This window comes from Bactrocera neohumeralis, chromosome 6, assembly GCF_024586455.1.
Source record: "Bactrocera neohumeralis isolate Rockhampton chromosome 6, APGP_CSIRO_Bneo_wtdbg2-racon-allhic-juicebox.fasta_v2, whole genome shotgun sequence".
Taxonomy (NCBI): domain Eukaryota; kingdom Metazoa; phylum Arthropoda; class Insecta; order Diptera; family Tephritidae; genus Bactrocera; species Bactrocera neohumeralis.
In genome coordinates this window covers 41830578-41855297 of record NC_065923.1, presented here as the reverse complement: position 1 = coordinate 41855297, position 24720 = coordinate 41830578, and the positions used below count along the sequence as shown (strand labels likewise).

At 35.7% G+C, this 24720-nt stretch overlaps 1 protein-coding gene across 1 annotated transcript in view; it reads right to left on the bottom strand.

Moving 5' to 3' along the window:
• LOC126761448 (uncharacterized) overlaps positions 1-21285 on the bottom strand; it is a 68350-nt gene extending 47065 nt beyond the window's left edge. The window contains 1 exon segment of the mRNA XM_050477609.1: positions 20958-21285. The gene's annotated coding sequence lies outside the window, so the exon portion shown is untranslated.
• Between the last annotated feature and the right edge of the window lie 3435 nt (positions 21286-24720).

Sequence of the window (24720 nt, the reverse complement as noted above, 5' to 3'; positions counted from 1 at the left end):
GTTCGGTACTTAATTTCTGGAACTGTATTTCCAAATTTTTTATATTACAAATATTAAGTTAGATTATACTGACCGACTGTCATGTCATACACACACCTACTGGTTCTTAGTAATCCCACATGGAGGTTCAATTTAATTTGAGCTGCAGTATTCGTCATATAGGTCTTCAACATTAAGAGCGACTTCATATCTAATTTTAATACATAATTTGGTATACTGAACTGAGAAGTTCCTAAATATCTAAGAAGAGTTCCAGATAAAGCTGTACAGAAGCATAGAAGATGTTCCAGTATCGCGCTCATGCCTACTTTCTTGCACTTTCTGCATGTTTCGTTGTTACATGGAGCCCATCTGGCTCGCATGTGATGGCAATAAGTTGTGGCCTGACATTACCACGTCCTTTTAAGACCGTACGAATAAAAAGCATGTGTGTTTTTGTTCGGGACTCTTGCACATGATCTTGGCGGTCATCCATGTCATTAAGGCATTCCATCTTTCCCTGATCCGTCAGTCAGCCCGTTCGGAGAATTCATTATACTTGTATAGCGTTTTTAACTTGCGTATTTTCTGTACCGGTTTGGTAGCCAAACGGGGGTCACTTTTGGCAAACTCATCAGCTATTTTGTTTAACGAAATTCTTTTGTAGCCTGGAACCCATTATAAATATACATATATACATCCCATCCGTTTCCGGCAGCTACTATATTTGGAATACCTTGCTTATAAGGACCTTCGCTATCGTAGTGCGATGTGAGATTATTGTATTAATTCCCGCCTGGCAACCGCCGTATATGGCATATTAATCCTCTTTATGTTGTTACTAGCGTTGTTATCTATTTCAGCCACTTTCCTGAGCGCAAAGGCTTCCGCCAGGGAGATACTGCATTATTACAGAAGCTTGAAAGATTGCCTAAAATCCCGCTCTGAGCAATAGATTCCGGCGCCCACTCTATTAGCTATTTTTAATCCTCCGACTGTGTCTATGTTGTAAATTCCGCTGGAGAGTCGCATCCACCATCTTCTAATGTGACTTGAAAACTTCTCTCCCAAGAAATGTTAATGATAACTATATCCAATTGTGAACTGCATAATTTTGGTAAAAAAATGCTATTCTAAATTAGAAAATATTGCACTCAGAAGCTTTCCAACAAAAATTTTATACTTTTTAACCAAAAATGTTAAACTGTCAAGGGTTAAGTATTGTACTTGAGTTGCCTCGCTTGTCATACAAGTTTTATCGAACCAATATGACTTTGCGTTGAGCCAGTGCAAATACCAAACAAAAACAAAGAAAACGATAATAAAAGGTAAAATGAAAATAAACAAAATAATGACATACAAATTGGTGCAAGCAAGAGTAAAAATTGCTAAGGAGAAACAAAGGTGGCCCACGTAGGCGGCGATAATGAAATATTTGCTTATTTATGGCATACCAAGAGAGCCCATGCAAGCCGTGGGGAATTGCGACGAGAAAAATTGCTCTCCTTACTCTTTTTAATATAATGCATATATATTAGAGTAACCAGATAAAGTATTCGTTTATTAATTACTTTAAAGTACTCGAAACAAGGTAGTCGGAACTTTCATTGCCGATGCTTTATCAACATGTAAAAGAATTTCTATGGTCATTAATCCTTTGTAGTGAGAGCAAATGTCTTTCAATTGAATGTTATATTATTTGTTATTGCTTATACAAATTTATACATATAATTATGTGAGGATAAGACTTATTGTACTCTCCTGTAAGGTACCATAAAACAATGCGCTGAATTTTACAAAAGTTTTTAGTTTCCTCAATTATATCCTCCAAATATTTTGAACATAGCGCACCACGGAATACATATATGTATGTATATTACCTTAATAATTAAAGCTTGGCATTCGCTGAGCTGATTATCGAACTAATTCGAACATTCCACAAAACTCATTGCCTCCTAAAATGTACTTTGTTTGTATTATGCTAGGGTCCATTGGCACAAGCCATATTTTCATCACTTGAACAGGCTTTGTGAACGTCCCAGTGAGTTTATATTTATTTACATATTTACATACATATATATATTATATAGCCGGGAGGTGAAACTATAGTCCTCACTAAAAGTTCATTAATTTCCTCGTTAAATTATCTTACATCGTGAGACTTGCTGCCGAAATAATCGAATTATTTACCACTGAAAATCAGATTTATGGTAGTTAAGTTGGAATTCCTTCTATGTACTATATACATATATATAGTACAATGTACATATATATTATATGTATGTTGAAGCATTACATATACCGAATATACATAACAAATAAATACAAAATATGTGGGATGTTATCATTGCTCCATATAATATACATTTCTGTGGCACTCGAAGATACTTAAAGTGTTGTATAAATACCATTGGGAAATGATTAAATATGAATCACTGAGTTTATAAATAAATAATTTTTCCAAGTATATAAAGTGCTATTTATTGATAATAATCGTTATCATTTGGGGATATTTTGATATAATATTTCGAAGTTTGTATTATATTTATCAATTCTTCTGTTTTACTGGCGTAGACACCGCTTGTCGCGATTATAGCCGAGTTTGACAGCGCGCCAAGTTTCTTCTTTGTCGTTATGGCGCCAACGATTTAGTGAGATGTCAAGGTCTTCCTTTTCCTTTACCCCCGGCGGGCGGCGTCGAATACTTTCAGAGCTGTAGTGTTTTCGTCCATTACGACAACGATTATCAGCGAGTTAACTGAACAGTCGTCGCATATATCTCATACAGCTCATCGTTCCATCGAATGCTTTTCGCCGTGGCCAACGCGCAAAGGACCATAAATCTTTCGCAGAACCTTTCTCTCAAAAACTCGCAACGTCGACTCATCCGTTGTTGACATCGTCCAAGCCTCAGCACCATATAGCAGGACGGGAATAATGAGTGACTTATAGAGTTTGGTTTTTGTTCGTCGAGAGAGGACTTTCCTTCTTAATTGCCTACTCAGTCCGAAGTAGTACCAGTTGGCAAGAGTTATCCTGCGTTGGAATGCCAGGCTGACATTGTTGGTGGTGTTTATACTGGTTCCTAAATAAACGAAATTATCTAAAACTTCAAAGTTATGACTATCAACAGTGACGTGAGAGCCAAGTCGCGAGTGCGACGACTGTTTGTTTGATGACAGGAGATATTTCGTCTTGCTCTCGTTCACTGCCAGACCCATTTGCTTTGCTTCCTTGTCCAGTCTGGAGAAAGCAGAACTAACGACGCGGGTGTTGAGGCCGATGATATCAATATCTTATAAAAGATTGTACCTGCTCGATTAAACTCTGCAGCTCGAACTATTTTCTCCAGCAGAAGATTGAAGAAATCGCACGATAGGGGGTCGCCTTGTCCCAACCTCGTTTGGTATCGAACGGCTCGGAGAGGTCCTTCCCGATCCTGACGGAGCTTTTAATGTTACTCAACGTCAGTTTACACAGCCGTATTAGTTTTGCGGGGATACCAAATTCAGACATCGCAGCATAAAGGCAGCTTCTTTTCGTGCTGTCGAAAGCAGTTTTGAAATCGACGCAGAGGTGGTGTGTGTCAATTCTCCTTTCACGAGTCTTTTTTTTTTCTAAGATTTGGCGCATGGTGAATATCTGTCGATTGTTGATTTGCCAGGTCTAAAGCCATACTGATAAAGTCCAATCACTTTGTTGACGGTGGGCTTTAATCTTTCACCAACGGTAGTTGGCGCAGATTGTGGGGTCTCCCTTTTTGTGGATTGGGCAGAGCAGAGATAGTTTAGAATCTAGTTAAATTTATATTCTCAAGAGATTTTTTAGAAAAGAGATATTTCGAACCAATTGATCTCTGCAAGAAACTCTAATAAACTTAACTTATTCTCGACTAATTTGAAAATAACTCTCCCAAATGGAGATCGCACTTGGACTACTAAGAAAAATTCTTAGTGAAGCCAGAAAACTCTTGTATTTGAATCACAAGTATCGACAAAGCTTCTTTAATTCATCAAACCTGCCCAGGCGTTTCATTTATATTCCCGGTTGTTCACCTACATAGATGGCGGAGGGTGTCAAATTCAAGGTATTCTGATATTATTTCGAGACAATTTAAAACTGAACCATTGGGATTACGAGGTAAAAGGGAGTTAAATTTGAAATTGGAAAATTCAATTGCAAAGGACTGAGCGCTATTTCGATATATATTTCCCCGAAAGATTTCGTGAGGATAATAATGGCTTATTAAAAACCTTTAAATTCTATAAATAAAGTCATTACCGACTGTGGTAACTAAGAATTGTCTTTAATTGGTCGTGTCATAAAATAACCAGTTACTAATTAGAACACGTCACTAATTTACATTGAATACTATTACTTAAAATATTAATGATACCGTAGATCCGCACGCACATCATACTTCTTGCATACGCAATTATCTACAACTGTGCTTTAGATAAAATTGCAAGTTTTATTATTAAATTTGAAAATGTGCACTTGGGTGTTTTAGTTTTATCGACTTGATGTTGTGTTGAAAACATATGTACATATACATATACATATGTATATTTCTTCGCATCCTACTAAGCCAATTGATTATCATTTTGGGTTTTAACAAAAAAATCCCTCTATTCATCTAAAGTTTTTTAAGGAATTCTTATGAAAATTCCAAACATTTTAATCACACCTTATTTTGTTTTCCAAAAATATCGTCGAAAATTACTCCAGAGCTTTCGTTTACTACTCTCATTTAATATTATCTTAACTTATCACAAACATGCAATAAACTTCATTAGATTTTAGAGTTCCATAGAAAAGCAGTATTAATATCAGTTGATAGAGGATATAGCCTCTTTACTAATCGTTCTGCATTAATAGTTAACGGCGGAGGCCGTCCTTGTATTATTCGATTCAAACATTTGTTTCAAAGATATATTGGATTTAAAATTTTAGCTTGTATGATATGACCGATGTCACGTCTCTCTCTTATTTAATTTTTCAAATAGATGTATATTATTTGAAATCGGTCGAACGATTCACTCAAAACGGTTTAAACCCTTTAAGTAGGAAGAAAAATCAATCTACATATCGTCACCTGAAATGCAAAATAACGTATCATCAAAAAATTCGAAATTGAGTGTCTTATTGATTACGCTTCACTACTTCAAATTACATACATAATATTACATATGTTCAACATTTTCAGGTTCTGCACTCAGATATAAACCATTTTTAACTGATATTAAAATTTTTTTCACTCATGTTCCATTTTATTTCGTGTTTCATACACGCCATTGTAAATTTCCGAAAATGTTGTTACAATATTTTGCATTTCAGGTGACGATATATAGTATTTCTCCAATCAGTTTTCAATTTTTCCTTTTGTTAAAAAAGTATTGAGAATAGTATTTAGACGGGTGAGAATTTACTAAAAACGACTATACTTATATGAAGCCTTTAGCCGCCATATACCATACTATACAGAGGTGTACTTCATCAACTATTTTTTAACGATTACCCAAAAAAGAAATGAAAGGAAGGAAATTTATTTGTTGAAAATATGGGTTTCTCCATTATGAAATACGAAATTCACGTTTTATACCCTGAACCGGATATATTAAGTTTTCCACGAAGTATGTAACACACAGAAGAAAAACGTCGGTGATAAAATATATAAATAATTGATCGGGTTTGTGAACTGAGTTGATTTAGCCATTTCCGTCTCTCTGACCGTCTCTATATACGTAAACTTGACCGTCTGATTTTACGATATCGATCTAATACTTGACACAAGTCCTTTTCTGCTCAACAAACTACATATTTGTTGTGCAAACTAATCGAGCAAAATCAAATCCATGTATGGAAAACATTTTTATTTGAAAATATATCTTTATAAAATTTGGCGTACTATATATCATTTTCTTAGGCCTACCTGAAGAAATTTTTCAGAACAGACTAGTACAGCATATAGCTGCCATACAAACTGACCAATCAAAATCAATATGGAAAGCTCTTTGTATGTGAAAGGCACTCTAGCTTCGTTGAAGCCGAAGTTAACGCATTTTAATGTTGATATAAATATCCATTGCATTAAGCTGCATTTATTTTATAAAGTCAGTGCTTTATTTTGCACTAGAAGGCTAATTGCTTGTTGGGATAACAAGTATGAGTATATGCATGCAATACAGGTATCTTCTCATGGCTAACTGAATACTTCTTACGCGTACTTTGTCAAAGTGATAAATTTAATCTATTGATTACCGACATTTACATACGTCTGTGCGTATTTGGAAAGAAGCTAACGCTAATTTTAACCCGCAATGTTGTCCGCCAAAATTGGAATACGTTAAGTATCCGCTCAATTATGTAGTCAAAGACACATAAACAAATTAACATAGTGGTCGTATAAATGTCTGTCGAACTGTGTTAAAAATTTGATGCCTGCTTACAACATTAGCAGTTAAATTAACCAACAACAACAAATCTAAGCGAGGCAATTCAAACGCTTGGTCGATTGTGCGGCAATCTTGTCAAAGGAATTGAGTATAAACATTGCTATCGGATTGTGAAATCGGTGGCAAATAAGTAAACATGCAGATGAAACATACATATTTACCATATACATACACACGCACACACATCAATACGTGCATGATACTATCTGTATGAAAATATACAGACATATGTACATATAAGTGTATGAGTGCATCTGCATGTACTGTGTGAAGATTGTAATCACGCGACCTGTAAACCTGATTTTCGTTTCATTCAAATGTAGTTATGTAGAGAATGTGCAAACTGCGGCACATACATTAACCAGCTCATCAAATAGTCGCTGTGCACATATTTTACACATGTATGTATGTTCACACGCCTGTCTGTTATGTGTACGAAAACGTGCCGAAGCCGGAGTGAAGGTGGCAATAAACAAGTTGCACTTCCACTACTAACTCACTGCTTTACTCGAATGTTGCAAGTGCCTACAGTGGCTGTTGATGGCGCTACTCTATATGATACTCGTGGTATTACAGCAACAACGGCTCAGCTATTGCCTAGCGATCGTATTGAGCCATTGTCTGTGCAGCAAGTGATTTCCATCAACGCCGCATGTGGGCGTCTAATGTTGCAACGGTGATGCTTGTTTTTGTGAATACTGTAGCAATAAAACAACAAAGCGATAGCGTGAATTAACTTGGCGGCATAACAAAAACCAAAACTTAGGAAATTTCTTAACAAGTATTTTCAGTTGAAGATACGTACGTAAGTACTTGTATTTGTTGATTGTAGTATACATAGCACTGCTATACTGCGTCCTGCTGTATGGTGCAGAGGCTTGGACGATGACAACAACTGATGAATTGACGTTGCGAGTTTTCGAGAGAAAAGTTCTGCGAAACATTTACGGTCCTTTGCGCGTTGGCCACGGCGAATATTGCATTCGATGGAACGTGAGCTGTATGAGATATATGACGACATTGACATCGTTCATCGAGACGACGTCTACGCTGGCTAGGTCATGTTGTCCGAATGGACGAAAACACTACAGCTCTGAAAGTATTCGACGCCGTACCCGCCGGGGGAAGCAGAGGAAGAAGAAGACCTCCACTCCGTTGGAAGGACCAGGTGGAGAAGGACCTGGCTACGCTTGGAATATCCAACTGGCGCGCTGTCGTTAACTCGGCTATAATCGCGTAAGCGGTGTCTACGCCAATTAAGAAGAAGAGTATAGCACTACCAAAATGTAGCGCCTCCATCTAATCGGAGGACGAAACAGTCCTATATTCAATAAAAGTATATATAGGATAGCAAGGTTCTTTTGATTACACCCTATACTTACTAGTTTTTCCTATCTAATTGTCTGTGCCAGTGTTATGTCAAGAGAAACGAGGATTTCTATGAGAATAGTATTATAAAATCATTCTCCAAATGGCAACATATTATCGAATAAAATGTTGCATATTGAACCGAAATCGGATCATTACTTTACGATATTTTAGGTAAAAAGTCAGTCAAGGGCTCTGGGGTTCATTTCTCCGATACCTGAGCCTTGAATAATAATGATCTGATTTTGACAATTTTTAGACCTGTCAAAGGAGTACTACGCGAAAGTACTTCGGTCACCCCGGGTATTCGCTCGACAACGGTTATTTTTTTATATTTAAAATGCACTATTCTCGCAAAGTATCGGGATATTCATTAGTGCTTGATTTGCTTACTGGAAAATGAATGAAGCAGATGAAATTTAAAATTGTGATATTTGGGAAGTAGATATGGTTGTTGTCCAATTTCGCCCGTTTTTGCACTAGAACATAGGAATGTCAAGATAATATCACACTTAAATGTGGGCGGTCTTATTTTGACAACGACTCCTATAACGCATTGGCATACCATACCATCTTAAATACCAATTTAGAAAAGGAAAATATTTTTTTTTATTAATTAATAAAATTATTGACCAGAACGGAGTTTAATAAATACTTGCTCAGAAACGTAAAGAAATCTGCTTTTCTTTTGTGTAGTTCGGTTCGATTCATGAAAAAAAATTTTTGCGTGAATTTCTTCTTTATTACTTTAATATGAAGAAAACCTCAGCAGAAAGTCATCTTATTTTGGTGGTAGTTTATAGCTAACATGCTAAGCGAATATACCAAAAGTGGTTATTTTAGCTTGGAGGCCAAAGAAAGTCCTGGTAACCAAACAAGTTTGAAGATAAAGAACTGGAAGCATTACCCGATGAAGATTGTTGCCAAGAATAAGAAGAGCTCACAGAATCACTTAAAAACAAGGAAATAAAAGTTAAACCAAAAGATGTTGAAAGACTGTCTGAACGCTACAAAAAGAAGTCGTTTTGGCATCGAATTGTGACTGATAATGAAAAATGGTTTCATTACAATAATCTCAAGCGCAAAAAATCAATTTGATACCTGGCCAACCAGCCAAATCAACGGCAAATCTTAATATAAAGCAAAAAGAAGTGCGGTTTTAAGAGCTTCTAAAATCGGCTGAAACCATTAATGAGGAACGATACTGATAACAACTTTTCAAATTTATGCAAGCGATTGACAAAAAAACGACTGAAAATAAAAACTATAATATATGAAAACAAGCGGCTCACAGTGTTGCAAAACCAGAATTTTTTGGAAATCATATTGCCTACACTGTAATTTTAATTGTATCGATGAGAAACTTCTACATGTTGGTCAGAATGAAATCCCAAACAGAATGAGTGAAAAAAAAATTTACACCGAAAAAAATTGTTGGGTCAAATTTTCAACAAAAGTCAAAAAAACAAAAAAATTGTTCGAAAAATTTACAAAAAAAAAATATTTTAATTCTTCTTTTATTTCTGATAAATACCCTATGATTAGTTTTTTAAATAAAGTATAGGGTGGTCCGAACAAGAATTATAAACGTCAAATTTTCATGATTTTTCGATATTTGTTGAAAAATTCTGAAATTTTATATAAAACTAAAATCTATTTCATTTCTTATTTGAAAGGTGGCAATGAAAGCCTTAATTTGATACCGGTTTGAAGTCAATAGCTTCAGTTTTAAGAGAGTTATGCTCATTTTTGTGGAGTGCTAGAATAGATGTACAATAAAAAAAAAATTGAAGATACTTTTTTATAACACAGGCATATTTTATTACATTCTACAGAAAAATTACAAATTATCAGTCATCTACCAATAAGTTCATTGCTTCCTCTGATAATTTCAGGTGTTTCTTCTGCTTCAGTATTCTCCTACTTGTGATTGCGGGATCAAAATTGGCGAGCAGATAACGTAATATGTCTTCACAATTGTCTTTTCTTGATGTTTTCCTCGCATGGTAAGCCTTGTGTTTCTGAAGTCCAAAACCTGCTTCCAATGCTTCTTCTGATAGAAGAAGATAGATGGGGACCAAAAATGAACGAATTATTTCGAAAACCAATATGATTAAATTACTCAATAAGTGATTCCGAGAATTTCCGTTCAATTTCTATGGAATAAATACTGAGAGTGATATACTAAAATCGCTATAACTCCCAGGAGGGCAGGTATGGGCAGCTGATTTTTTCACAGTTCGTTAAAAACAAATTATGTAACATTTCTATAGTGGTTTAGAACTGGGACTCTCTGGGACTTTTTAGATATTGCTTACCTAACCCAAATTTAAAGGAAAAATGGACCTTTAGTCGGGTTTTCGCTCTAAAAAAGGTGCATATGAAAATGTCTCAAACAACATTCCTTTGTTTTACAGAAGATACTTGTCCGAAGGCAGATTTGTTTTCCGAATCAAAATATCTGTCACCAAAATCAAATGAGATCATTTTGAATACAGCCCTGAAATCCCCTCTTTTCGTGAAAATTTTGTAAATTTGACTTCTAAAATCAATTAAAAATCAACGGGCCAACATAAAAATAAGCTTTATGTGTTTTTTGTTTACTTGGAATATCTGTGACAAAATTGCATCATTAAAAACACTGAAAAAAATAATCGGAGAAAAGTTACTTTTCCACTAGCCGCAACACAGTGCGGCTGGGAGTTTCGTCTCACTTGCCTTGTAGCCCAAATATTATTCCTTCTGACTACCATTTGCTCCGGTCGATGCAGAATGCCCTTACTGGAACACGCCGCACATCGAATAACATAACGAAAATTGGCTTGATGTAATCTTGGCAGCAATTCTTTTGCAATGAAATCCACAAATTTCCAGAAAGATGTGAAAATGTTATAGCTTTAGATGGTACTTTAATAATACTGTTGTTTTAAAAAAAATTGTTGTTGGATTACATACAGAAATGAGTTTATGATATGATAATAGATATTTTTTTCAGAGACAGTATCCCTCATTGCTTAAACAATCCAAATCCAACTTTTTTAAAGGGTCACATCTTCGATATAAGAAATATTTTCATATTCACATAACTAGAATTTCCAAGAGATTCTTAAGCGCTTCACTAATTGTGAATTAGCTAACTCTGAAATTGATTTGTACCACAGTATATAAATATATGATATCTATACAAACACACTATCAGATGCATTGCTCAAAAACTGAAACTGGAACTATGTATGTCAATACAATAACAAATGTACTTGAAATTTTCAAAGTCACAAAACTTGAAATGTGAATAAACTTCAAAAATTGGAACGACAATAACATGACTAGTTTTCAGAGAATTAATTGGCGTAATGACAAATAAGCACAAAAATTGCAACAAGGTGACAACAACAAACGAATCAAAGCAACATCGCAAGCCAAAAAGGGGTAAAGTAAAACAAATTGCAAAAAATCAGCAAATTTTAAAGATATTTGCGATAATTTTTATTAGATAATAAGATACATTTTTAGAAAATTGCAATTTATTTATGCATAGAAAATACTGACAAGATGTGAAGCTTGTTACTCAGCGCAAAGTGACGCATGCGCTTTAAGTCATACAGCACGGTATGTATGTTTGTATGTGAGTACCTCTGCGCTTTGGAAGATCAAATAACTGTGTACAGCGTTTGCGTCACGTTTCTTTGCTTGTTGTTATGTTTTTTATTACAATTGTATCTGCATCTTGTCGCCACCACACACATTTTTTATTACATTGTTACAGATATTCTTACACTCAGTTGGTTTTCTTTTTACGGAAATAATGCGGAGGGGCTTTGCTGGGCGTCTGAACCAGTTTGGCTAAAGTTCAATTCACTCTTGGACAGCACATGCTCACCTGCGCTCAAGCTGGAAAATTGGTTAATCAGACAATGTGTGGTCAAAACATGCAGTCGATTGAGCATGTGCATATGTATTGACATACATAAATGTGTCGATATATATTCAAAACTTTGGTACAGCAGTGACTCATGTTTGAGAAATTCCTTGCACTTAAAAGTATTAACCTAATGACTGTGGGGTACATACAGGGTGTGTCCTAAAAATAACCGAACTTTTTTCATATTCAATAGAATGCAGATTGTTTTTTCTTTGAAAGCGATTATTTATTCAAAATAAATAGGTCTCGGTAGTCTCAATACATTAGATCAGACGAATATGAAAGGTGATTGATGAGAGAAATGCTTTCTTCTTCAAACTTTAAACTTAATAACTTATTTGTTCTTTATTTAATTCAGATTAGAATGAAAGGTGCAGACCTCTTCTTACCTAAATCTACAATCAACATTTTTCAAAAAGTGTTTTTTCATATTTAATCCTTCAGCCAACATTCCCGTAGTAAAATTTGCATCGATAAAAAAGTTCAAGGACTTGTTCAACCAATTCAGCACGATTACTAGCTTTTAGACAACCTACGGACTTCATTTAAGTTCCCCCCACCATTTCGAAGTCACATCAACTACCTATAAATATGAGTACGACTCATCCAATTATCACCATAAATTTTTTCATCAATTCATGTGTCTCAGGAAGTTTTTAAAGTTAGGGTGATTTGTAGGAGGTTGAATGTAACTGTTTAATGCTGCAAAGTTCAAATAGATAGCACTAAATGTTTCATGATATGATTACGAAATTCCGGGATTTTTTGGACACACCTTATATGTATGTGAATACTCCCATATGTTTATCTCCAATGTCTTTATTATATTACTGAACGTTTTTTTAGACACGCTAACACATACTTGTAAGAGTCGTCTTAAATTTCCTTTTCTCGACGTACAAATTGTGTCATTATAAATGCACTTGTTTAATTTGTCAACTTTTTCTTTAAACAAATGATGTAATAAGTATATATTGTGACAAAAAAGCACCCGGAAATTTAAACTAAATTCTCAGGGTAAATGATATTTCGAAAAAATGTTATTTGCTAAGTTGGTAGAACTGCCCTTAATTACTATGCTAAATATGAGCACAATCTGTCAACCAGTTTGTTTACAGCAGCTGCTTAAGTCGGTACACCTCAGTAGTGTGTTGCGATTTTTACAATGGATAACAATATCAAAGAAAGAATTTGTATCAAATTTTGTATTTCTAACCACGTTTTGTGTGCGGAATCATCTCGAATGTTGGAAAACGCTTCGGTAATTCAGTTTAATCAAAAACACAAGCCTACGGGTGGTACAAAGTCTTCAGAGACGAACGAGAGAACGTTGAAGACATGCCTTGTTCTGGACGACCTTCGACCTCTTCAACTGATGAAAATAAAAAATGCAGAATATGACACTTGAAAATCCTGTAAGTGTTGGAGAGAGCTCGACATCTCTCGTGAGTCAGTTCGAATGATTTTCGTTCTTGTTCGACTCGTCCCGATAAAGCTAAATTTTTTTCAAAAAGAGTACCGTAAACAAGTCTCTTTCGACATGCTTGATCGTGCGAATTCCGATCCCACATTCATGGATACATTATAGCTGCCAATGAGACATTGGTTTATGAGTGTGACATGCAAACAAGTCAGCAATCATCGGAATGGAAGGAAAAAGGAGCCGAAACTAAAAAAAAAACACGCCAAAGTCGCTAAGAATCAAAGTGATGGTCACTGTTTTTTCGATATTCGTGGTTTGCTGCATCATGAATTGGTTCCGGAGGGACAGACAGTCAATAAGAAGTTCTATTCGGTCGTATTGAGGCGTTTGCGTGAGAACATCCGTCGAAAATGGCCGTAATTGTGGAAGAACAAATCATGGATTGTACACACACCATTGCATCGAGCCACAATTGTGACCGAATTTAAAGCCAAATAGGCAATGAATAGCATAGATCAACCATCGTGTTCACCAGATTGGCTCTGTGTGATTTTTTATTATTTTCCAAACTGAAATTACCGCTCAGTGGAATCCGTTTTCAGTCGATCGCAGAGATAAAACAAAATTCGTTGTAAGACTTGAAGGCCTTCCCAAAAATTGCTTATGAAAAGTTTTACGAGGACAAGGAAAACTAATATTGATGAATAATTAAATATATCGCGTTTTATTTACTATTTCCGGGTACTTTTTTGTCAAAATATTTTTATGTATTTATATACTTAATTTAAAAAATCTTGCTTACAGGTGTTGACACACGCAATATATGAATTTACGCAGACGTTTTCTTGAGAAACAGGTGATTCTTATTTGTCCGTTTCAATTCATAATTTGTTAGTGTAAAATCGTATATCTTCTTTAGGGCTGACGACATCACGCAAAATCCATAACTTGTTTTACAGTTACGTGTTGCATCGAGTTGCACGATCCACAGTCATACCAACATTTCTAATAAGCAGCTTCTAAAAACACGCGATATACTATGAGTTTCCCGAGTTTCGCGTGTTTTCACATTAATTATTTACATTATTACATGATTTCCAGCTAAATGAAGTGACGAAGTTGCTGGGAAATTTGCATAACTTTTTAATTTCACTTTCAATTCATTCATAAGAAATAGTTTTTCCATCTCAGGAGATAATAGTGACTTCCACCTAGTTTTACTTAGTTTTTATACTCTCGCAACAAAGTTGCTAAGGAGAGTATTATAGTTTTGTTCACATAACGGTTGTTTGTAAGTCCTAAAACTAAAAGAGTCAGATATAGGGTTATATATACCAAAGTGATCAGGGTGACGAGTGGAGTTGAAATCCGGATGTCTGTCTGTCCGTCCCTCTGTCCGTCCGTCCGTCCGTGCAAGCTGTAACTTGAGTAAAAATTGAGATATCATGATGAAACTTGGTACACGTATTTCTTGGCTCCATAATAAGGTTAAGTTCGAAGATGGGCAAAATCGACCCACTGCCACGCCCACAAAATGGCGGAAACCGAAAACTTATAAAGTGTCATAACTAAGCCATAAATAAAGATATTAAAGTGAAATTTGGTACAAAGGATCGCATTAGGGAGGGGCATATTTGGACGCAGTTTTTTTGGAAAAGTGGGCGTGGCCCCGCCCCCTACTAAGTTTTTTGTACATATCTCAGAAACGACTATAGCTATGTCAATCAAACTCTACAGAGTCGTTTTCTTCAGGCATTTCCATATACAGTTCAAAAATGTAAGAAATCAGATAATAACCACGCCCACCTCCCATACAAAGATTATGTTGAAAATCACTAAAAGTCCGTTAACCGACTAACAAAAAACGTCAGAAACACTAAATTTTACGGAAAAAATGGCAGAAGAAAGCTGCACCCAGGCTTTTTTTTAAAAATTGAAAATGGGCGTGGCTTCGCCCACTTATGGACCAAGAACCATATCTCAGGAACTACTTCGCCGATTTCAATGAAATTCGGTATATAATATTTTCTTAACACCCTGATGGCATGTACGAAATATGGGTGAAATCGGCTTTGAATTCCATCTGATGCCTTCTCTGTATAATAACTCGTATACATTAGGAACCAATGATGATAGCGGAATAAAACTTTACACAAATACGGTATTTGAAAAATATGTAAATGACGGATAATGAAATCTCGATTATCACTTTATCATGCGAGAAAAAAAAATGTTCGGTGACACCCGAACTTAGCCCATCCTTACTTGTGTTCAATATGTTATTTCAGTTGATAGTTCAAATAATGCAGTCTGGGGCCCTACCACTTAATAGCTCCGTTTATATTTATGTATGTATGTTCCGCTTTATAGCGCAATTATCTTCTAACGAAAAACTAAACGCGCCCTGGCTTTCTTGCTCATTCATTTCAATATACTATAACTACATATATTGAATAGAAGAAACATATTCAGCGACATATTATATTAAATAATTATATTTTTTTAATACAAAATAACGACTATTACTTTACTATATATAGTAAGTGTATGATATATAGTACACAAAATTTTCTATTGGGTCAATACGGACCTTACCATAATTAAAATGAAAACTTGTATCAGTGAAGAGGCAGATGAGATCTTCATAGAGAATTTGTCATACGGGATTTGATTTTGCCACCAACCATCTTATCTTAATCAATAAGACTCCAAGTTTCGAATTTTTGATGATACGTTAAATATTTCAGGTGACGATATAAGACTATTATGAAGATATTTGTCAAAGTAGAAAGGTTGATTGACAGTTTACTTGTATTTTCTGGTTAACCAACTTACTGACTCAATACTGATAATTTTTTGTCAACGAAGGGGAGTAAAGCGTTTTCTTTTTAGATTCGAATTTATATAATTTTCATTGAATGAATATTTTTCAAGACAAGTTTTGATTTGATATCTATGCTGGGTATCTTGATACTTACTCCCACCAGAAAACATTTTAGAAGATGATTTAAGAGCTTTGGAAAACAATTTCACATTTTTATAAATTATACATAAACTGATTCTGAGATTCTTAGTAAGATCAAAGCTGAATCATATGTGTTTCAACAACATTTAGTATTCCTACCATTAAGAAATTCTATATCAATCTGCCAATGGAAATTCGAAAATTAATTGAAATCAAGTTGCGACATTCTTGGTCAAAAAATAAAAAGGTTGTCCTTTTTTAACATTTAGGTATCGAAAAGTGACTAAATACCATTTGAATATGTAGCGATAATATGAGCTCTTGCTTATTAATATCAAACATTAATGGATTATGTTTTTTTGCTACATTAATATTGCGATAAATTGACGACAAAAACACTTCAATGATTGCGTATGTTCAGAGCTCACATTATTGGTGTGGAGAGTTTGGATCATCCCATAAGCATGTCTGTATGTTGTACAGACAAAATTATTTATCAACAGCAGTAAAAGTAAGTCCACAAAGTGATAATAATTATTTTACTTCCGTTAATTGTTGTTGTTTGCCAACAGATATGAAGTTCACAAAAATAGTCTCGCTTGCTGACTCGGTGTTTTTACTTAGTAAAGTAAACGGTTATCTGTAAATTTTTATTTTTATTTTATTAGCATATTAATGACTCATTAATTGCTGAATTAAACAGTGTAAGATAAATGTGCAGTTATATATTATTTAAAAAAGCTGAGACATAATTTTTTTTATAATATAATATATGTTATAAAGTCAATGAACATCAAAAGCGCTTACTGAAGTAATCGCATCTATACTTCCGCATGATGTGGCATAAGAGTATAAAGGTTTTATTCACCTAAAATTCGTTTGTGTTCCAAAAGCAATACACAACTAACGGGTGATCCAAATAGAAATCCTTTTTTCAATAGCCCTTTTTTGACAGATCACGCGTGAGTCATGTCAAGCTGTCATGTTACATTTGTTCAGTAATGTTGGGTATTTCAACATTTACAAATCGTTCAACTTTATTACCAAAATTCAAGTTCTGTAAAGAATGTGTTTGGCGCGCTTCGTTAAACTTATGGTCAACATAATCGACCTATTGAGCGTACTATTCGCCACCCACCTTGAGACCCAGCTTTGGATAATTTTCGACCGAATAAACCACGTCCAAATCGCAGTATCACACCGTTAGACCTTTTCCAGTGAGGATATGTAAAGTAGCTAAAGTCTATGCGTACATTCCCGCTTCGATTCACGCCATGGAGCAAAACATCACCCGTGTCATTCGCCAGTCGAAATGCCCGAACGAGTCATCGAAAATTGGACTCAATGGGTGGACTATCTGAGTCGTAGCCGCGGCCAACATTTGAAAGAGATAATCTTCAAAAAATAAATGCCAAAGAATGTTCTTTCGAATCTCGAAATGGATCACCCTATATATACCTAAAGAATGGTATAAAAAAATGTTGAGAAAGTACGCAAGTACGCTTAAGCCACACAATTTCGTACCGACGATAAATGCTTAGGTAAATAAAACTAAATAGTCATTTTGCTATTATCCAGCGAATCTTCATAAATATGAGTGAACAAATTTTGTAAAATGATTAAAACACAAGAACAAGCTAAAATACCCTTCACTAATAATAATATTTTCCTTGATGAACTTGATTTTGAACATTCAGTTCGTATGCCAACTATATTTAGATGGTTAGGACAATTGAGCAGCTTCTTAGGAAAAAAGGAAAGAAAAAAAGTTCGCATATATGCAGACAACCCGTTAGACGTGGCTAAATCGATTCATATTGTCACACTGATCATTTATATATAATATATGTATATATTTTAGAGGGCCTCCGAGGTTTTCTTCTAAATATTACAAACTTCGTGGATAACTTTGTTGCCAGGGTATAATGAATGCAAAGCGGAAACACCGTCTGGTATAGGGCAAAGTAAAATGTATTTTTATGTATATTTATGTTCATAATTTATAATTTCTGTGATAAGCAACTTTGGTGAAATAAATGATGAGGTCAGTGTTGAATACTTCTACTAATAAAACCCGTAAAATTCTTTTGTCTGAGGTTCGCTAAGGTAATATAGTCAAAAATATAATATTACGAATATAATTTAAACAAATATTGAGATCCATTCAAGAGGCCACATAGTGACCTAGTGCTGCTGGGAGCATATCTATGTTATCTCCAAAAAATCGGAGTCGAAATTCATGAGCCCCAAAGTTCACTTGATAAACTTATATTGATGACAGATGTGCTGATAAACTTGTATATTAGTATTCGCTATTCATTAAAAAAAAATATCAATCAAAAATCACTTTGAAACTCTTTACAAACCGATATAAAGGTGTAGGTACTTCATGCTATCATCAGTTTGACCAGTTCGAACATTTTTCGCTATCTTAAAAAGTTGGTTAGCTTAAAAAAATATATGAGGCGTACTAATAATAATAAGAATTCTGCAAAACACCATGAGATCGGAACTAAAAAAAATTCCTGCAGGGTACATCATCGCATGTGTATGTATACACATACATATATATGTATAATTGTATCCACAAATTGATAGTGCTTCTGAGAATTGAAGTTAAATTAATTTGATAACTTCTTATCAACATTTGCGAGAATGTAAATTCCATAAGTATGAACGAGTAAATCACTTCACAATAATACATGCCACGTTGAACCCTTCTCTCTACTATATTTATTCCTCTGATCATCATGCCGCGACAATAACATTGCAAAGAGTATTTGAGATAATATTTATTACCCAACCTTTGCTTTGGAAATCCATCCGACGGCATTAGTTTATCCTTGTTTCACTTTAGAGTGGCCAGAAATGATTATTTTACATATGGCTCAAGCAGCTCACGACTTTCGGTCTTAGACAAAGTATCCTCTGGGTAGCCAAAAAACATGCCTTTGAAGGCGAGCTAAAGTGAGAAGGCGAAACAGCCCTCCACAGCATTGTGCATTGGGTTTTGGGATTCGCCACGTAAAAAAACACTCTGAAAGAAAAGAACAAAACAGCCTCGGATGAGAGACACCCGTTTGACCTTGTGTGAAAGTTTAAAGCCCACCGTCAACAAACTGATTGGACCAAATCTTCGTCGATCTCAAAGCTGTTTTTGACTGTATGAAAATTATCTGTCTTTAAGCCGCTTTGACTGACTCTGATGAGTCGGCGTTACGAGTTTTCGAGAGAAAGGTTCTACAGAAGATTTATGGTCCTTTACGTATTGACAACGGCGAATACCGCAGTCGATGGTACAATGAGCTATACGAGATGAAAACATTCCAACTCTTAGAGTATTCGACGCAGTAGATACTGGAGAAGCAGAGGAAGTGAAAGACCTCCACACCATTGGAAAGACCGGATGGAGAAAGACATGGCTACACTTGAAATCTTTTTCTCACCAAGAAGCTGTTCATTTGTTGGAACCACTATGGCATATGTATAGCTGCCATACATTGTATAAATAATTTTTTTTATTTGAGGAGATATTTTAACGAAATTTTCATGAATTTATATTGTTTAAGGCAATCTCCGAAGAAATTGACCGATCAGAGTTCTTGTTAGGGATGTTAAGTAATTGTGAAGGGTATTACAGCTTCGGTGCAACCGAAGTTAACGTTTTTTCACAATTATTACTATGAATTAAAACTATTACTGCGTTTCAAAAGAAATAAAGATTTTGAAGCACGTTTCACCCACACCTTCTCAGAATTAAAATCATTGAACATACAAGGTATGTCGCAAAAGAAACAGGACTGTTAAAAAAAACAACAAAAAATTAATATTTTTCAAAAGTTATATTTTTTTATTCAAAGTAGTTTCCTTGTGTTTCGATACAGCATTTAGGCCGGTCAATTAGCATTTCAAATGAGTGTTTAAGGTCATTTTTCGGAATGCTCTTGAGAATATCGGTCGTCGCCTTTTGGATAGCTGAAATATCCTGAAACCAGTGTCCTTTCATGGGCAAATGAAGTTTTCCAAATAGGTAAAAATCACAGGGTGCCAGATCAGGTGAGTAGGGTGAGTGATTAATGGTTAATATGGAGTTTTTTGTCAAAAAATCAGTGACAAGCGTCGACCGATGACACGGCGCATTATCGTGCAACAGGCGCCAGGACCCTGCCTCACGGTATTGTGGTCGAGCACGACGAATGCGTGACAAAAGACGCTTCATAACACCAAGGTAAAACACAGCATTAATCGTTTGGCCAGGTGGGACGAACTCTCAGTGTACAATACCCTCGGAATCGCACTTTTTCAATATTGTTTTGGGTAATCACTGATTTTGGCCGGCCCGACTTCTGATCGTCACAGAGGTCCTCACGACCTTCTTGGAATCGCTTAAACCACTCATGCACATTACTACGGGATAGGCACTGATCACCATTAACTTTTTTCATCATTTGAAATGTTTCAGTAAACGTTTTCCCAAGTTTAAAACAAAATTTAATATTTGCTCTTTGTTCAAAATGCATTTTACGACCGATGACCAAAAGCTGCTGTCACTTTTTGATCGATAACATCGATTGTAGTTATCCAATTGTCTTAAAATTTTTACGAAATGTCAACAAGAGATCAAACTTTTTATTTCATATACCCACCAATAGGTGGCGCCACCAGAAACAGTTATATTTAAAAAGTTCTGTTTCTTTTGCGACAGACCTTGTATGTGAACTATTTACATACACCCACTGAGGGTATAGGAAATTTGAAAAATTGGAAACTTTTACTATAGACGATAAGTGCAAATATCTACATATATAGTATATAAATTATGTATGTATTTCTTTGTGTACTTACATTGTGAATAATTGATTTCCTATTACAGGCAACAGCAAATAAATCACATCCAAATACAAAGAACTCAGCTGCTCACTCACTACGTCAATTGCGTCAATTCACTTACACAAGAACTCACTTTGAAAACTATACACCGACAAACACAATAATGAAGGCAAATTTCTGTGAAAAAAAAACACAATTTAACATAGTGTGGTTTCCAGCACAATTATTACTTAAAACACCAGTAGCACTTGTTTCTTGTAGAAAAGTATAGGGAAATTTTATTGAACTTGCAGAAACGTATGCAAACACCACAGACTGAGTAAGAAGAAGTATAACACTTTTATGTGAAAGTATGTATAAATACTGCCCTCCGGTCCAGCAATTGCTGCGAGCTGCAATTTTGGCTGCTGCGAATTTTTTATGGTATAATTATGTGGACACTTTCGGTTCATGCAAATACGCAGAAAACTTCCCGAACAGGTATTTTTGCGCAATCAAAACGCTTTTGACTTTTCTATTGCAGACATACATATTTACATGTGTAAGTACATGATGAACTAAACGGTAGATTAATATTGCTGCAGACGCATTGAAAGTGACAGTTGCTGTCACCGGTTTTCAATTTATTGTTTGTTTGTTTTTTTTTTTTGTTTGGTATGTCGTTATGCACAAATGTAGGTAAGTGGCGACATGGCAGGCGAGTCGTGATAGTAATCTCGTCACAAACTTCACACAGCACTTCAACTCCGCACAATGTTTTTTAAAATTATTTTTCACTTTTTTTTCAAAATTTTTCTTCATTCATTAAAGCACAGATGCACATATGTATGTATGCTTGTATATAGTACATTGTGCCAAATATCAAAGATGAAAGTAAAGATCGGCTAAGTAACGCGCGTTGGCAGCCACACTGATTTCGTTGCTTGATGCTGCTGCTGGCACTTGACGGTTGACGATTAACAGTACCGCGCGCCTGCGCTCAACCATTCCGGCATGGCGCACTATGGATCAACCAGTTTCGCGGTCGTCAATGCAACGCACTCGCGCGCGCAGTGACTTCTCGCACACATACACACACAAACACCAGCACTTTCACGTTCACTTTTCAATCAACGCTCATCAATAATGCAACACAATTAATTGCAACAATTGCAATGTTAATGCGTTCATTTATTTTTCAATTCGCAATTAAGACGCACCAATATTTTCATGAAAATACACAATTTTGCTTCCAAATCAGTATGAATCAGTAAGATAAACAGAGTTAACGCGCGGCTACTCGGTAAGCGCGCCGTTTCGTGCGCTGTTCGCCGTCCGTTGCAAGACTGAAGTGCGATCCGTAAGAAAACTGTAACTGAAAGTACACAACGGCGACGCAAACGCCGCGCCATTCACCGCTCACCGCCGTTTGTCCTATATGCCTTTTGCCTACGCTCCGCGCTGTTAAGGCAACCGACGTTCGTTCGCAATGTTAATGACGATTGCAAATACACAAACAAAAGAAACACTATCAACAACAACAATAGCAATGCTTGGAATACCAACAACCATGAGACGATGGAGACGACGGCGTTGCTTGAGAAGCTTTATTGTTTTCGCTTAGCGCTGGAAATGTTATTATATTTCACCTTATTGTTGTTGTTGTTGACTTGAGTCTGATCGCGCTTGCCATTGCGTTCGGTGAATAGACGAGGCAGCGTTTGGCCGCTCGATAGCCACTCATTCTGATTGTGAGCGCTTGGTGTTGGTGATTAAGGCGGCGGCGCCGATGACGCTAACAATGCGTTCAACTTCATCGGCGCGCCGTTTTGAGTGATTGACGAGCGCGGCGTGCTGTTTGCTGCATCGTGAAAAAGTAATAATCAACAGAAATCGTTAACAAGTCGACATACATACCCTACGAATTCATACGCTCACACGCATTTGTTGAGCTCACATGCGCTCGCCATTAAAATCATATTAATCGCTTTGAGCAAAAGTTCCATAAGAATTGAAAAAATTTGGACTTAAAAAAATTAACAATGGTAAAAAAGCTCTCATCCGTTGAACTGTTTATTCTAAAATGAGATTTTTTTTATCTCTTTCAAAGAAAGTATATAGTATTTATACAAAAAATATTTGGCGTCACGTATCAAATTTTTTCTTCAAATATACATGCCTACAAAGAAAGTTTCGCACCTTTGAGCCAGGTCTTCAATTTCACTTAGTCGTGATTATAGTATTGGCTTAAATTAACGCTTCCGCACCTACTTGTAGGAGCAAGTACTATTTGGGTCTTCTAAGATTAAAAATCGAGTATAAATCAGGGTAATTGCCGCAACTTTTTTCGATTGCTTCACTTTTGTAAAATTTCGTTTCAATAAACTAAGCTAAAATTTTAAATAAATAATTTAAATCTACTACTTTCCAAACCACCTCAAAAGAAAAATCGGAAGAGTACATTTTCGCTGAATTATAGAATGGCAGTGGTTAAGCATGCTAGGCTTTAACTGTTTAATTTTCCCCTTGTTTTTGAATGAATAAACACAGCTCTCGATAATCACAACTAAAGAATGGTCCATTTCTAGGTTTCCTACTTTTTTAAAGAAACAAATACAGAAACTTCAAATTTAATGGGAAATATTTATTATCATTCGAAAGAACATATTACTTTTTGGAGATTATCTCTTTTAAATGTTGGTCGCGGCTACGTCTCAGATAGTCCATCCGTTGAGTCCAATTTTCGATAAGTCGCTAAAGCAATTCGACTGGTAACTGGCGATTGAGACGCGTGATGTTGTGCTCCAAGGCCTGAATCGAAGTGGGATTGCCCGCATAGACTTTAGACTTTAAATATCCACACCGGAAAAAGTCTAACCGTTTGATATCAATCGATTTTGGTGGCCAATTGACCCAACTTGTTGAAACAAAATGTCGTTGTCACGAACTTCAATTTTAGACATCAAATAGCCGGTTATCATGGCACCATAACGGTCGCCGTTGACGGCTACGTTCTCACCGACATCATTTTTGGAGAAATATGAACCGATGACTCCACCGACCCACAAACCACACCAAACCGTTGTTTTTTTGGATGAAATTGCAGCTTTTGAATCACTTCAGGTTGCTCTTCGTCCAAAATGTGGCAATTTTACTTGTTTTCATACCCATTGAGCCAGTAAATGGCTTCATCGCTGAACAAAATTTGTTTCGAAACCGTCGGATCTTCTTGGAACTTTTCGAGAACCCATAGAGCGGAGCGATATCGCCTGGTAAGGTCGAGCGACTTCAAATTTTGCACAAGCTGTATTTTTTACGCTTTCAATTTAAGATCTTGTCATAAAGTGCGCTAAGTCTTTCCATTTGTCAGTCCGAGTTGCTACGAACGGCGCCAAATCGAATACTGTAGTTTGTGTACATCCTTAGCTATGACTGTACAGAGCTCTCTTTTTTAAATAAGAAGCACTTTATTTATAATTGATAATCTAAAAGTGGAGAGAAATCTGTAAATTCAGAGACAATCCTGGGCGGACACAAAAGTTTGAAGTTAAGGGAGTATTCTGGTCTAGGATTTTGAAAAAATCGATTTTTTTTTGCATATTTTGAAAGTTTAGACTTTCAAAAATATGACCTTGGAAGGATTTTTCAAAATTCAACTTATTTTCGGAGATACAACTAAACTTTAAACGCGTTTTTCTCGAAACTACTTTTTTTGAGGTGGTTGACATGATATCTCAAGGTCTACTGAACCGATTCCTTTGAAATTTGGTATATATCTTCTTTATACAATGCTCTATCG